This window comes from Centroberyx gerrardi, chromosome 21, assembly GCF_048128805.1.
Source record: "Centroberyx gerrardi isolate f3 chromosome 21, fCenGer3.hap1.cur.20231027, whole genome shotgun sequence".
Taxonomy (NCBI): domain Eukaryota; kingdom Metazoa; phylum Chordata; class Actinopteri; order Beryciformes; family Berycidae; genus Centroberyx; species Centroberyx gerrardi.
In genome coordinates this window covers 16,320,859-16,336,531 of record NC_136017.1, presented here as the reverse complement: position 1 = coordinate 16,336,531, position 15,673 = coordinate 16,320,859, and the positions used below count along the sequence as shown (strand labels likewise).

The 15,673-nt window shown below is 40.1% G+C and overlaps 1 protein-coding gene across 1 annotated transcript in view; it reads left to right on the top strand.

Annotated features, from left to right (window-relative positions):
* LOC139913931 (ankyrin repeat domain-containing protein SOWAHC-like) overlaps nucleotides 1-2,951 on the top strand; it is a 469,713-nt gene extending 466,762 nt beyond the window's left edge. The window contains exon 2 of the mRNA XM_071902094.2: nucleotides 2,940-2,951. The gene's annotated coding sequence lies outside the window, so the exon portion shown is untranslated. The remainder of the gene's footprint in view (nucleotides 1-2,939) is intronic.
* Nucleotides 2,952-15,673: the final 12,722 nt, after the last annotated feature.

Here is a 15,673-nt window from a genome sequence, read left to right as displayed (position 1 = left end):
ATTTTCCCGCCTCCAAGCTCCCAGCCCCCCCCCCCCCCCCCCCCCCCCCAAAGAACTGGTAGATGTCTCAGAGGATACACCTACGCATCAGATGTAATTCAGCATGCTCGCACACACACAGATGCACGTTGCATGCCCCCTCAGACACATACACACACACTCTCACACACAACTAACCCGCATTGCCCCCTTTGCACACACACACCTGCACGCAAACACTCCCCCACACAAATGTGCATGTTATTAACGTCCATAGCAATACTAAAAAACACATAATAATAGACAATAAAGATGCAGACCGAAAGCAGTTATTCTCCTCCCCACTATCTGATTTCTAATAAAGGCTGAGACTGAACAATATATCTTGTCGACTGTTATTTGGCCCTCGTTCTTGGCAGACAAAGACAAGGTGCTAGACATTCCCAGCAAACATTTTGATGTTGAATAGATGTTGATACGATGGCACCGACGTTGAAAACAAATGTAAATATGGCTCCAGAATGAAAGTTGAGACAATGTCTGCAGTCGTCCATAGCTGGTACCTGCATCGAGATCAGAACCTAAATATCTTTCTGATACCAGTCCGAAACAGTTTTAACATGATTTTTTACTGTGCCATAATATGTGACAAAATCCGTCAAAATGCTTTCTGGGTTCCTGCACTTTTTCATGCCAAGGCAAATAGGCTACAGACCTCTATTACACAATTTCCCCGCCAGGGATCTTTATCTCAGAAGACTTTTGTTGTTAGATATGGTTTAGAAGTGAATAACAATCTATTCTGCAGATGGAGAGAGTGAACCCTTTGATCCAAACAGTCTCAGGGTGCGATCACACCTGCAGTTTGTTTTCTTTAGTCTGAACCATTGTGGAAAAGTTCACTTTGTTGCATTTTTTGTATGTGGTTTGTTTGGGTTCAAACTGCCCAATTACAAGTGAACCAGGGCTTGTAAACAAAAGTCACAAGACGCTTGTTTACTGGACAGAGTTTTGGTAACCTGTCATCCTGCCAGGTTGGAGATTTTGGCAGCATGGGTTCATACCAGTTAAGAACACATGAAGAAATAGCAGAATATGAGCATCAGTCCAGACTTCATTTTGTTATGCTAGGCTTTCCAAGCATGAGGAACTGCTGGCTGTCAGATGTCAACATCTGTCTACTTCTACCCATAATCTCTTGTGTTTTGAAGTCGTTTCCTGTAGTTGGTTCAGATTACGTTCTTAGTCCTAATGAACCGCATCACCGTTCTCTTGTTAGAGACTCACATTTTCAGGTGTCTCGATATCTGGTACCGAACTAAAGGAAGAAACGCTCCAGAGTTCAAATGAACTGCTCAGAACATGCTTTGTTGCTTAGTTTCTCTCAATGCATTTTAACCTCTAGTAAATGAGTTTAAAGTATCTCTCATTTTGCTGTGAACCTCCCTGGTACTTCAGCAACTTAGTGATCAAGGCCTCCTCCGGGTTATAATACAGAAACATAGCCGCTATTATGTTGAACAGCTTTTTTGTATCCTCATTGACAATTATCAAAGTGGCTATATTCAATAATACTATGTTGGTGTATTCATTGCTAAGTTTATGTGTTCGTGTGATTTGACAGCAATGTACACACACACACACACACAGAGCTTCATACACACCTATAAGGGGCGATTGGAGAGCAAATTGCCCTCTGGTGTCACACAATATGTCATAAATTGTTCTACTGTTTAGGGTAGAGAGAGAAAGAGAGAGAAAACAGTGCTTTACCTTCTCGCCAATCCCTTTGTTGGATTCAAATGCTGTACATTGTGCTCTACACACACACACACACACACACACACACACATTTTTTGCCGAGAAGAAAAGGCACTATATAAACTGCCAGGCTCGACACAAAAAATTGTGTCGAGCCAAATGTCATTTTTTTAAAAGAAAACTACAACGCTGAGCCGGGGCTTGACTTTTACGGAATAGTGGCCTAACCTTTTCAGGTCAAATCCACAGGGGAATCGAAATAAGTGAGAAAAGGGCATCTGCATTCTGCTCAGTGTGCCAGATAGGGGTTGTTCCGCTCTGACCGAGCAATGTCAAAACTCAGCGACGACTCTTGAATTTCCTCTACACAACAGACTCATTAGATCGGACTTTGACTGAGGAATAAAAAACAAAAGAGTCGGTAAACTTCTACAGTGCTGCTTGAATTCTGATGCAATTTTTGACATCAAGGCCATAATACACATTCAGGTATGTACACTCATTCTTTTTGGGCAGGAATAGGTGTTTTCATGGATAAGTCTGCACTATAGTGTTAAACCACAGAACTTGAATGGATAGAACGGGCTTTCCATTGTTTTCTATGGTATTTTGGCTGGTACACCAAAAAATGGCGTCTATGGTTGGTTTCTATGGTGACAACGGAAGTTTGGCTATTAAGGCCGTAAAGAGTGTCACACCGGCTGCCACACAGCGTGAGTGGGTTAGCTTTGTAATGTTATAAGATGAACGTTTAATTAATAAAATGTGACGACTTACCAACAGTAATATAGCGCAATTAAACCCAATCGGTCCAAAAATCCTTGAGTAGCCTCCCCGCTGACAGTAAAGCCACGGAGATAGCGCAAGCCCAATTTTCCACTGCTTGGTCCTCGCTGCGACTTGCCGTAAGTCGGTTTATACGGAAGCTAGGCCAACGGTACCAAGGAGGTTTTATGTAGGAACGGTACACATAAAAATGGCCGCCGCTCCGACCATCCAGGAGCGTTGATTGGAATGGGAAAGACCGTTGTATCCATTCAAATTCTGTGTTAAACTAATATGGGTTTTTGAGGGCCAATACCGATATTTTTGGACTGAAGCTGCTGACAGCTGATATTTTTGTGCCAATGTTTATTATCTTTAAATTGGATTGTTTAATTTAAAAAAAAAATCCATAAAATTCCAAGTAAAAAATTCAGTGTTTCCCCCAGAATTGTATTCTTGTCAGGGTGGAAAAGCCTCTGAAACAGCATTTAGACCATCATGGGACACTAAAACTCTTCATTGAAATCCATACTAATGAAATTCCTTTAGGTGGGTTAGCAGGTTTCATTGCAGGTTTTACAGACCGACGCCCCTGAAGCTGTTGAGTCAAATACTCACCCTCCATCATACCAGAGGTGGACGAAATGAAGCGGTCAATATAGGATCTTTAATAAAAGGCCAAAATCAGGCCAATAGTCAGTATCAGCAAACTGTTATGTCAGTCTAACCCTCCTCTGCACACCACTGCTCATTTCCCACTGGGGCCGCCCATGCTAAAAATGTACTGATGGTACTGTAAGCCACTTTGGATAACAGTGTCCACTGAATGGCAGAGGCTATATGTTATATCTTATGACCGCAGGGTTTATGCTACTAAAACGTTGCAACCTTAGAAATTACTCAAACAGCCTTCTTTTTCCCCCCCTTAACTTTGTAACAGAGATTAGTTGGGGAGTGTCAAAAAACTGCAAAAACCAATTTTGTAGAATAACTGCTTCCATGTGTATTGCCAGTGGAAAACAAACCAGCAATAAGATCATATTGACGAGTAATGCAGTGCGCTCCTGAGAATTCTCTCTATTTCTTCTTCTCTCTGTTCAAAGGGGAGCTCATTCTGTAGTGGAAATGAGATATATATACACGTTGTAAACTTGTGCAACTCAATATGAACTTTTATAAGTTACCAAATAACAACAGGCTGAGCTGTTTCAAACAAGGCGTTGCCTGAGGAGGTTGCCAGGGGGCTGCACATGCGGCTTCCAATTGCTGGATCGCTTTAGTACCACCGACTGGAACAAACTCTTAACTACTTAGTATAGTTGTTCAAAAAAACTGAACCCTTTAAGCTCGCTGTGTGATTTCGCAACGGGGATTTGCTAAAATACACCGTATTTTAGTAGAGGCAGAGGTTTATTTTACCTGTGTGATCATGGAATAGTTCATGTGAAGTTGGGTGCCCACCATTTCTAACATATTTTCATTTCGCCGTATGTTACAAAATAAGGTGTAACCAGGTAAGCTGCAATAAATGGACACTAATTTGTCATGATTGTCACAACTGAATTTCAATTCTGTTTTCTGAATTTGTATGGAATGATTGGATTTATTGAAGTTGAAACTGATTATAGAAATCAAACTCATGAAGTTTTTATCCTATTAAAATCATATTGCATTGAAAAGTCCTAGATATTTAGTTTTCTTTAAGATATTAAGATACTGGACTCTTGATTTGTTCTGACTTGACTTGCTGTTCTACATTTAGACTTGACATTAATGACTTGGACTTGACTTGGTGATCTACATTTAAACTTGAGACTTGACTAGAGACTTGTGCCTCAAGAGACTCAAGACTCACTTGGGACTTGAGCAAAGTTGACTTGGTCACACCTCTGCCAACAGGATCTCATATACAGTGTAAAGGGGCAGTGCAAAAGTACAAAAGACACTAGACTACATATAACACTCTACACATGCAGTATATATGTTACAGTCAATATAGGAAAACTGTAAATGCATACATAGACCAATGGTGGTGTGGTTTTATGGTTTTAGCTATGGCAGTTTCTTTAAAACTATAGGCCTGATTATGAGAAACAAACAGAAAAAAGCCCACATTTCTCACATTATTCAAAATGCTGCATCTAGGATTTTAAGCCGGAGCACAAGCTTTTCTATCAGAGCCCCTAAGACTTTAGAACAACTTGTCAGATGAGGTTAGACTAGCAAAAATCAGTTTCATACTTTGAATCATACTTTGAATCCATACTTTTTCTTCAACTTCATTTTAATTAATTGTGGTACTTTATATCACTGCCTCTTTGTGTTTTATATAAAGCACTTTGTAAACATTGTTTTTAGAAAATTGCTATACAAAAAAGTAATTAAAGTTATTGTTAGTATTTTTGGAAAATACACCTTTTTTCTCATGGATGACAATTTCACAAGCGACCACATGGCCAAGTTTAATATCCACCCAAACAAGCACAAAATTGTCTAATTATGATATTATGGCACAGTAAAAACTCCTATTAAAACAGCTTTGGAAACTGCTGTGAACTGATATGAGACATATTGAGGTCCCGGTCTCACAAAACGATGCAGGTAGCAGCGATGCACGCCTGCAGACGTCGTCTCAACTTTCATTTCGGAGCTATATTTACACGGGCTTTCAATGTTGGTGCAGGCTGTCGTATCAACATCTATTCACTGGCTGTTATTGTGAATTCAATACCATAACAGCATTTGCGTGTGGTATTATTGGGAAAATGCAGTGAGTCTTGGGTAATGCGGGAGTCCAATGTGCTATCAGGTAATTAGGCTCAAGGGCGTAGGTTGGATTTCGACTTTTTGGGCGACACACTCAATCAAATTACATGAGAAAACTATGAGAGTGGTCAATGTGAAATACAGTACGACATAACTAAACTGCTCCCCTTATCTGAAGGGCAAACATGACTCAAAATATGAAAAATAGCAGTCTAATTTGTTGGTGAAGGCATTAAAAGGAGTTTCTAACAGAGGAAAGAGGAAGGGGTGTTTGTGCTTGCGACCAAAGCTCATCACAATATTTGCTGTGCCTGTGCCTCTAAAAATGCAGAGTGAGTAAAAATACGGCATATGTATTATGAGGCAGAAATAATTGGGGTGGGACAATTCATTCTTCTCCTAATATTGAGAAAGGCATATCTCCCTTGTCTCCCCATAAATCTAGATTGATTGAATAAAATCTGTCTATTACATCTAAATCAAAATCATTAAAATGAATAGAATGAGATAGATTAGAGAAAACAGCCATACAGCAGGTAGCCTGAAGTATTTTCCCTCTGGAGAAAAGTGGGCAAACAATCCAGCGTATACGTTTCAATAAGAGCTCTACAAGCTATAAGGACTGTAATATGCGCTTTGTGTTTTAATGAATGTAGCAGCTAATTATGCCGGCTTCCCAGCTCAGCATTTCCAGCCCGACTGTGATCAATGGAATTATCAAGAGAACATCCCGCTTTGACCAGGGGCCTAAACAAAACCCTGGAATGGCTAATGTCAATTTCTGGATCTCCCTCCGTATTGATCACCCTTTACAAACGCTGCTCTGAGGGGCCTTCGTTACTTGCTTTCATCATGTGATTGAGCATTGAAATTGAAAAACACAAAATGCCTCCCGGCTGCCTGTTTATAATCAATTTGTATGTTGTTCAAATTAGTCAGGACATGGCATCTGTCTCTCCTTAGAGACTCGCTTGCCCTGCAGCGCACAACCATGAAATGCTGTTATGTGTGTTATGTGTTATGTGTGAGGGGGGAAAAAAAGGCTCCCCAGTGAAAATTTCTCATCCAACAAGAAATGTGACAGGAGCAGATTGGAGACAAAACATTCTTTATTCCCCTACTTCATTCCAAATAAGATTTTACTCAGTCCAACAGTAGTTACAGTCTTGACGGAGAACAAATATTGGCATTCGGCAATCATAAGAATCCCACCTGTAGCGAGGCAATCTGCAAACTGACAAACAAGGTTGTGAGATTTTTCAGGAGATGCATTTGATTCTTGTCTCTGAAATAGCTATTGGATTTGAGGGATCAAGATGTGGATTTGAATCCGACGTTGGGCAATATTTGGAAGGCAAATCCCGCATCATGGAAATGTTATGTGAATGCCAAAACAGTAATGCTACATCGTATGAAGGTCTCAAAGGATCCACAAACATGAGGACTTTGACTTTTTGGCCCATTGGTCACCTAACATGTCACAAGAGGATTGGCACCAAATTATCTTTGTCTCTGGTAGATAGCTCTGTCCGGCTCGCATGCTAACGCTTTAGCATACAGTATGTTAAGTAATTGTAGGCGACTAGCATTATGCCAAAGGTGAGAAAAGGAGAACTTGTAGCAGCTCTAAGGCTGGATGGTTAGTTCATTTTAATGACAAGCCTGACAGGCTTGTTTAGATGAATTGGTTAAAGGGGCATAAAATTTGACAAAAAGAATGCACTTTCAATGGGGGAAGATCTCTCTTCCCGCGAGACTTTGAGCGTAACTTGTTTTGTTTACACAGGGAGTGAGTGAAGTTAGCCAGACAGCTAAAGCTTTTGCGCTGTTGATGGACTTCACTAATGATGAAGATTGAGATTTTGTTTTCAGAAGTCATGAATTCACAGGCCATAGAGTAAAACACATACCAACTTTGGTTTACTAAAAGGTTTATCTTCAAACTTTGCATAGCCATAACGCTAATCCCCTAAGATTACTTAACATACTGTATGCTAAAGCGTTAGCATGCGCACCAGACAGAGCTATCCACCAGAGACAGAGAAAGATATGAATAGAACAGCATCAAAATAACTCAAGAACTCACACCAGTGTTAGGTTTTGATGGCATACTTATTTAGAATGGGGAATGTATGTACACCTACACTATCAGACTCCACAGTGTGTCCCTTTGCAGCACTCAAGATGAAAAACAGAAACAGCTCGCATGAAAACAGCGACCCGTATCAAGCTTGAGTTTAGTTATTGATTACATCTGTAAGGAGAGCCTTGGAGTACTGCTGTATTTGAATGTAACGTCATATCGACAAGGAACAAAGGCAAGATGAGAATGTGTTTCGGGGCTAATGATACAAAAGCCCCGCTGTCTTTTCCTCAGAATTCAGAGATGGATTTTCAGCTTTATTTTTGGAACAAAAGATAAATATTTAATCAGACTGAAAAACCCACAGTGTGAGGACACAGCCTTGTAACTAGCTTCAAGGTTTGGCAAGTAGCAATAATTCATAACCATTTCTATTTGATGTTTATAATTTCATCAGAAAAATAAGGGACATTCGGAGCCGTAATGCGGGGAATATTAGGGTGAAACAAATGAAAAGTGGATCAGATGAAAAGAGAGATGTACATGTCTGGCTTCTTACAAAAAATCATGTTTCGCAATTCAGGTCTTCCAATTGGTATTCACTACTGCTGAGATGGTTTGCCTTGATTGTCCTCATATTATAATAAGATCCGATTAGACACATGGTTTGAATAAGAATGCTAGTATGTTATGACCTGATGTTAATGGGCTACTTAGTTTATCAGGACACTATCATTATAGTCTTTCAAGAACAAAGAGCATCTTGATCATAAGAAAGAATGCAGCTCACACTGATTCTTACCAACAAACCATGGGGAGTGCTGGGTATTCTTCCTGTTTGTTTGGTAAGTTGAAATGGAGGGCAAGATTGTGCACTTGACTTGACTGGCTTTGATTTGGGACGCCGCAGCCTTGTTGGTTGGATGCGAAGTCGTCCAATTACAGCAAGACCCCAAAACTTTTAGCCCTTTTCTTTCAAGGAAACTTCTCCCATTCCAGAAAGTGATTGAGTTTCGACTGGGCCGGGGCCTAAATGTGATACGGAACACCTTTTTCTTTTTTTTTTCTTCCCCGGCTGAGCATCCGTTCTAAGAATCACAATTACTGTTTTTCCTCCTTCCTCCTCCAGAAGGATATCCAATTTTCCTCCCTTAAATAGTTTGTCCTCCATTTTCCTGTGGAGACACAGTAAGATTTCAGAAATTGCCGGGGACGATGGGCTGCTGCTTATTCCTCTGATCGATGCAATTGTACTTTCTGCGCATCTGCTTCAGAATGTTAACTTCCGTACGCAGGTCCGCAAACTCTGCTGTCACTTTAGACTTGGGTAAACTCAATCTCTATGATGGGACATAATTCAGTCAAGGTTGCATGTTGAGTTGTGTATCTCTATGTAAAAGCAACGTCTTTGTTGTCTGTCAAGTAACTAATCTTTAATTAGTCTCACAGGATCCGAGCTTTGCAATGAAACGCCTCAAACGCTAAGCTTACATTATGATGAATCATGTTCAAGTGAGCTGAATAATCCCTCGTCCTCCCATACGCTGTTATGCAGATGCCCAGTGATATGACAGGTACATATTTGCCCTGTTTTGATGTGATTGTCCTAATGGCCTTTCAGCGAGGCATCACCTCTCCTCTCTCATCTGTCACATCCAGTCTTTTTCTTCTCCCCCCCCCCCCCCCCCCCCACCCCCCACCCCCAACCCCCACATGCTGTCCTTCCATCGCGCCCTCGGCCCCTCCACTCTGCTTTCAATTTCGCTTTGATTTCTCCCTCCTTGCCCGGCTCCGTGAATCGCATTTCCTTTTTCGATCTACAGGAACTATTTGATCTTTTAACAGATTTACTTTATCTGTATGACCTTGCGATGTCTTTCCAACAGCACTTACACTCATGAGTGTGCGTATGCGTGTGTGTGCATGTGTGCGCGTGTGGGTACGAAGGGGGGAGGAGGGCTGTTTCCCTCTCAATTTGTCCATAAAAAAGCCTCCGGGCCTTTATCTGCCGGCCCAAGTCTTGAGAAGTGTAATTACCCCCCTTGTTTCAGAGCGAACACAGAGGCACGCCAGCCGTCACTCTCCTCCACAGCAATGGATGTGGCTTAGATAATGTTTCCTACATCATTTTTCGAAAAAGCGCCTCCTAATTATAACTCTGCTTCGGATAATGAGCCTGATATCTGAAATTGGACTTCTCCATTTCTTTTATCCGTGAATTTCATGGACTCTGGGAAGCGAGTGTGTCCCGCACGTACGCTCTCTCTCGCTCTCACAGCTATGCTTCAAAACCACTGGCTTTACAGTCAATGAGCACTGGGTTTTTTCATGCAGGGAAGTAATTAAATCACAGCTCGACGCTAAACATCGTGAGTGTGCCCTTCGCTGGCGGAGCTTCTGTACCCCGTATCAGTGTAACAATGAGGAGCCAGTTCAACGTTCCTGTGGATAGAAGTGCTATCCTTGTCTCAGTCAAGTGACAGAGTTTGAGACTGAAAAGAGAGTCACGGTAGGCTACATGCAGATCGAGCACAAAAACCTCGCTTTCTGCCAGATTCTCCGTTTGTTTAGCATTATTTGTTGGGATAGGCAGTGGTGGAAGAGGTACTCAAATCCATAATGGAAAAATACTCCATTAAAAGAAAAAGTCCTGCATTCAAAAGTTTACTGAAGTAAAAGTACAGAAGTATTAGCATTAAAATGTACTGAAGTATCAAAAGTAAAAGTCCTCATTCGAAGAACGGTCCAGAGAGTTAAATTATTGAAGCATTAACCTGTAAAAAGCATTTTAATGTTGTCGGTCTAACTGCTCCATATACTGTTGGGTAATTTAAACTCTACCAATGCAACATATTTTATGAGCTCATTGTATGTTTTGCATGTAAAACCTTATTCTGCAAAGTAACTAGTAACTCCAGCCGGCAGATAAATGTAGTGGAGGAAAAAGTACAAGATTTCCCTCTGAAATGTAGTGGAGGAAAAGTAGAAAGTCTCACGAAATGGAAATACTCAAGTCAAGTCCCAGTACCTTAAAATTGTACTTAAGTACAGTACTTGAGTAAATGTACTTTCCATCTCTGGGCATAGGTAGGCTAGCAAGCTAACATTACTTGTAATAATACTAAAATATTTGAGGCTACTTCTGGTAACGTTACAAACCAGAAAGACCTACAATCTCTGCCACTGTCCTCCATGAATGATTTCGTCTGTCAAGATCTTTGTAAGCTATGGAGCCTGCCAAGTGACATTGGAAAAATGATTTTTTTAATGCGCGGCCATGATTGAGTAAAGTGCGTGCACGAGTTACTAAAGCGTGGGAAGGATTTAGGTGAAGCGTAGCCTAAGTGTGCAGGTTTTAGTGAGCATGTTCTCAGCACAACAGGCGACAGTACACATGCAGCATTATTGAACCCTCTCAGGTCCACATACTCTCTGCGGCGATTGAGCCCATTTTTCAAGAGGCGAATCAAGTGTCTCTTGCTCAGTATGACTCCATGCCTGATGGAAAGTGACTCCATTATTTTGTGGAAATTCAGGCCAAGCAGGGCTGTTGCCAGACCAAAAATTTTGAGTGAGGTGCCAAGATCCTAAACCTTGGGGGAGGAAGCTATGAGACTGGTTTGGATAGAAATACATGTTTCTGTTTTAATTTACCTGGTGTGTGCGTTTGTGTGTCAGTGTGACAAGTGTGTGTGTGTGTGTGTGTGTGTGTGTGTGTGTGTCACTTGACAGTCTTGTCACTCTCCAAGGCTCTCAATGTCGAGAATATTTCTCCATAGCAGCCAAAGTGAATTCAAATGTAGACTATATTAACATTGTGAATGTCCAGGAGACTGAAATGTTTGGGTTATTATTGGGTTATGCATGGAAACACATGGATATGTATGAAATCACTGTATGTTGTTTATTCTACAGTTCCGATCCTGATCAGTGCGTTGCAGTTGGAAACTGACTTCAGCCCAAAAGTCACATTTATTCAACAGATGAATAAAATGCCACAATACTTATTGACATTCAGAAGCTCATGCAGCTTACAATAATATGAAACGTGAACCTTAAATGCATAACTTTTTAACATTAAATCTAAATGTTTGTATCTTCGTATGTGAAAATATTAGTTGGATAGATACTTTATTATATACCTATACCTATATTATATACCTTTAACAAGCAGCCAAACAAGCCATAAAGTTTTGTTTTTTGTTTAATTATTTGTTGAACATTTATGATGGGTTTTTTTTTTTTTGCTGTTAAAATGTGAAGCTCTTTTCCATCTTCCATTTAAAGACAAAGTAAAACAAAGAACAAAAATGTAATGACTAGGAGAATTTGAGAACCAGATTTTTGCCCGAATGTAATTGTAATTAAAATATGAAACTTTTTCAACTTTTCTCGTTGCATTGCAAGACTTCGCATTGCCATGTGCTTCTTGTAAATGGAGGCAAACTGCCTTGTGAAGTTGCTTCTGCTCTTCAAAATTTCATTATTATACTTATGAACGATATCCCTGCTATAATACATTCTATTCATCAATTTATATCGGATTAAAGATTTTCATTTACAGTGATCTCTTGGCTAAGATTAAGACAATACTTGAACATCCTTCCCGTCCAAATCTCTATTCCATTTATCATATAATTTTTCAAAATGCCTTTTTTCATCTTTCCGATTACACAAAATTCTATATACTTTTCCAGTAAGATGTTAGTTATTTCTATTAAGAAGAATGTCTTCTACCTCATTTTCATTTTCCTCACCTTTAGGGAGTTGGAAATTAAGCTTTTTAATTAAATGTATTTAAACATTTCCTTGTCTCCTAATGAAAATTTCGGTGAAAATGACATTACTTCTCCATTCTCAATCAAATGGGTTTTTTTTAAAGCGCTGCTCAAAATGTCTAGTAGAAAAGAATGTATTACTCCACTCCTTTTGGCAATTTTGGAAAATACAAGAACATCTGGAATTATTCTCTATTCCCTGTAATGTAGCCTAATATATAAGAACAAATACAATATGTCTGCTAATGTAACTACCAAATCCCCATTCGTTTTTACAGATGAACAATGAAATCAATCTCTCTGCCTCTAAACCTGATGCTGCTGCCCCTTATGGACTTATTTATGGACTAAATGTGTGTTCACTGTTCCGCTCCACTGCTAACGCTGAGCGAACAGCTGACTGAAACAGCGCTGCTCCCCACATCTAGCCTAAATGATGTTTCATTATCTAATAACACTCCATACTGATAGGCTTACAACTCATAGGCCTAATCCTCTTAATGAAGATGTTGCTGTGAAGGTAGAAATGCCCAGTATCGCAAAAAGCACAGATCAAAGGAGTACTACACACTATAGGGTTCACTAGGGTTATTTTACCCTTTGCAAATTTCATCAGTGGAAGAAACTAATTACATTTACTCACGTTACTGTAACTAGGTAGTAGGTTTTTTTGTTTACTTGTACTTTTTTGAGTATTTTTTTTAAAGTCAGTAACTTTTTTACTTAAAGGATAAGGCTGGTGTTTTTTAATGCATTTCTTACCGTCAACAACAAAATCAGTAATGAATTTATTTTGCTAACAAGTCTCGTCCATGTAGCCGATGCCCAATAAAGCCATGTCCCAGTAGCCATAGAACTCCATTGTATTAAAAAAACTATTAAAAACACGTCAAAGAGCCATGCCGTTGCTCTGGCAACATATTTCATCATTGCGATGCACCGGGCCAGCCGACTTTTTCCTCAAACAACTTAATAAGCCGACCGCAAACACGTTTTCCATCTCAGGAAAGTAGTTCCGTAGCACCGAAAATAGTCCCCGGCGTAATGAAGAATTTGTTCCCATTTGAATTTGATTTGGTAATAACTACAACAGCCTGACTTTTCATGGTAACAGTTAGCGATTTTTTAAACTGAAACTATGTCTTTGTGAGCTGTATTTCAAGGTTTTTAGCTTACAACTGGAGCCAATGACTTCCGGTTTGAAGGCTAAAAAGGTTCGTGGGAATAATGAGAGTAGAGCAAACGCATTGTTGATTTTGTTATTTTCATAGGATTTATTGACGATAAGAAACGCATTAAAAAACACCAGCCGTATCCTTTAAGTGTTCTTACTAAAGTATTGTACTTCACTACATTTTAAATCACATCCATTACAGAGGACAGATTTTGTGTCTCTCCATAACCATCAGAAACTGGACCGACGTAAATTGACTGATTGTGGAGCCACTCACAGTGAACGGTCAGTCAGCAAAGAAGAAAAGAGTAATCTGGCTTTACTCTGTGCACTTTATTTTGTAATTTCTATTTTATCCAATTAAAAGAATCTCGTTTGAACTCTGACTTCTCGTCCGTTTAGAATCACATGGGAAAGATCACAGCTAACAACGTTCTCTTTTCTAAAACGTAACGTAACGTAAACGTAACCAGTACTTTTACTTCTACTTCTACTACTCTAAGTAACAATACTTGTGCTGAGTAGGATGTTTTAGTACTCTTTCCACCACTGGCAAATTTGATGTTCAGCATGATGTCATGAATGAGTGACTTGCTCACTACTGCATCTTCCTGAATGGCCAATAATCTGATGGACGAGGGACTCCTTAAGGCTGCCCCTGGACCCAAATTGATTTCTCAATGGAGATCACCATTGAAAAGAAGATTTATTTTAGGATTTCAGCTCAGCCTGTAGACCATAATCATACGAACTCAATGTTAAAGCATTAACTGCAGCTAGTCAGGCTGTGACTCACTTCTGTTTTGACACTTCTGTTTTGACGCTGCCTCCAAACCAGTTATCAACCGCTATCTCCGTCTGCACTCCGCCAGACAAAACACGTTAGCTTCCCCTCACTCAGCGGTCTAAACACCCTTGCCTCGACGCTGATAGAGAAGCTCTGTTTTCCCTCCGTAACCCACCTAATCCACTTTAGGCAATACATAATCATGAGCAACGCTAAAGAAGCGGGAAATTTGTGCTGACGTGCCAGCAAAGGAGGGCGAGAGCGAAAAAACGAAGAGAATTCCTATGGCGGAGGGTCCTTGGGAAATAAACGCTGACTGAAGTGGGAGCATGGGAAGAATTGCACTCTGGGGATGCCGCTTAAGGCAGGAGAGCGACAAAGTATCGCTAATAACAAAAGTGCACACTAGTTTATTATTTGGGCTATTTTATGACGGGGCGGTCGGAAAGCCTTCGGGGAGGCTTGAGTTTCTCCATTAGAATTGTGTTTGCTGGATGCAGAATTGGCTGGAAATGCAGCCACTTTGTTCGTATAAGCATTTAACAGCGGTGTGATCTTCATTTTGTAAGCGGAACTATCCAGCGCATGAGAAAAGATGTAATTCATTCAAGGTGGCACACTCATAGAAGTGATTCCTCTCATTATGCCTGACAAGTGGCGGTGGATGTGAGGTCTTACCTTGCATTACCTTGCTGGAAGCGCTGCACAAAAGCTGGCACAGCATCAGACGATTAATTGGGCCCATGTGTTTTTGTGTGGTCGTCTGGCGGCTGGAGGTTCTGGACTGATCAAGTTGTAGTCTAATCTATTGTCAAGAGGACACCGCAATTAAACCTCATGGGTCGTATCCATCAGAGGACACGGGAATCATTATTCACAGATACAGAATTGTACTTCAGCGTGTCGCTGCAATGGCTGAAATAGACATTAATAGCAGTGGGCAGCTTTTCAAATACAAACTTAGGGACTGGTGGTGACAAAAAGATCAGGAGTAAGTAACAGTATAAAAAAAATACTGTTGCCATGCTGTACAATAACCATATGGAAAACGACCACCTGCTCTCAGTAGTTGCATGACAAATGTTCTACTCAAATATAACCACTTTTAGCCAAATGATATTCAAGTCAAAGTAACAGCACTAGGAGTTCAAAGGCTCAATGCTTTAAGATTTTGTGCATGTTTCAAAAGCTCCCAAGTGAATCCAAAACTGCATACTCAGTGCAAATTGAAGCTACTAAAAAAATCTACTCCAAAAGAGAAACTGGCCTGTCATAAAATGCATACAAATCAAACCTGCTAAAGCATGTGGAGGAAATGTTAATACTCCAATTTATCCATGATAGTAGCTACATGCAGCTACAGAATTATTGGTTTGTGTTAGCCTGGTTGTTGTTTAGTTAGTTTGCTAGTTGATAGCTAGCTAGTAGCAAAAGAAACATCAGTAACAGAAACATGGCAGGGAAGGGTATTTTCATTTTTAAAATTTTTTTTTTAAATCTCAGATTAAATAATCAAATGACATGAATTTATGCTCCACATAGTCATAACAAAAACATGTGCAGTATCACATACTGAACTC